Source organism: Trachypithecus francoisi, unplaced genomic scaffold, assembly GCF_009764315.1.
Source record: "Trachypithecus francoisi isolate TF-2019V2 unplaced genomic scaffold, Tfra_2.0 Lachesis_group16, whole genome shotgun sequence".
Classification (NCBI taxonomy): Eukaryota; Metazoa; Chordata; class Mammalia; order Primates; family Cercopithecidae; genus Trachypithecus; species Trachypithecus francoisi.
In genome coordinates, this window is record NW_022681461.1 from 11,596,864 (window position 1) to 11,598,330 (window position 1,467).

Sequence of the window (1,467 nt, forward strand, 5' to 3'; positions counted from 1 at the left end):
CCTTCTCACTTGCTCAAGGAAACTGACAGGCATTGCACACAGCCCCGCCCTGCCCCTCTGGCTGGTTCCTCCGCAGTCCTTGGCATTTGGACCTGTCTCTAACGTGTACCCCACAACAAGAAGAGCAAATGGTGAAGGCAGCTCTGTAAGAGCATCAGTCAAAAGATGTTACAGGTCTCACAACACACTACGGCACCTCTTTACTCGGTGATGGGAGACTTTTACAAACTAATATGTCCTTCTCAATTCCAAATCGCATCCAGGTTCATGACACCATGGAGGTAAAATCGCACTGTTTTACAACCCCAATCAATACAGAAGACTGAAGGCAGTTACTTGAATGTTTAAAATTACAAGAGCCATCTACTCTAGAATGAGGATGGATCAACGTCCAGGAATTTCTACTTTCCTTTGGAGTATAACCACCTGACCTTTCAAAGGTTTGGAAAAATCAATAAAAAACCTTCTTCCAACACAGGATTTCCAGAGAACAAAAACAAAACAATGGCAAAAACCAAACAGGATACCCAGTTTAAATCTGAATTTCAGAAAAACAACACATAATTTTTTTAGTATCTGTCCCATGGTATATTTGGGAAACACTTGTACTAAAACAATTATTTGTTGTTAATCTGAAGTTCATATTTAACTGGCAAACCTACCAGGTAACAAAAAGATTCTAAGACTCTATTAGTCAGGATTCTTTTGCCTGCTTGTGACAGAAACCCATTTCATACTGGCCTAAGTAAAATGAGAAGTTAAATGGCTGATAAAACTGCTAAGTCGAGGGATAGATCTAGCTTCAGATACTGCTTGATCCAGAAGTTCAAATGACATCATCGACACTAGGTATTTGTCTCTATCTTTCTCCACATATAAGGCCCAGGTCTCTACGTGATGGCCACAAACAGCTTGAGGCCTATATTCTCCCAATATGGGCTGCCTTCGTGGGAAAAGAGAACTTTTCTGTCTCAGTAGTTTCAGAGATTGTCCTATAATGGAGTCTTAACTGGACTAATTGGGTCATGTGCCTCTCTCTGAACCAATTACTAGAGCCTATAGAATTGGACGTTGTATCAGTTTCTTATGGCTGCTATAACGAATTACCCAACCTGGATGGCATAAAACAATTGAAATTTTATTCCCTCATAGTTCTGGAGGTGGGGCTGTGTTCCTCCAAAGGCTACAGCAGGGAAACTGTTCCAGCTTCCCGTGGCCAAAGACATCCTTGGCTTGTGGCCCCGTACTCCAGTCTCTGCCCTCTGTAGTCACATTGCCTCCTATTTTCTGTCTCAAAACTCCCATTTCCTTTCGATTATAAGGACACTTACAGTTTATTCATAGCCTACCCAGATAAACCAGGATAGGCGCCCCCTCTCATGATCCTTAACTTAATTACATACTTTGCCATATAAGATAATATTTAAAGGTTCTGGGGATTAGAGCATGGATATATCTTTGGTGGGG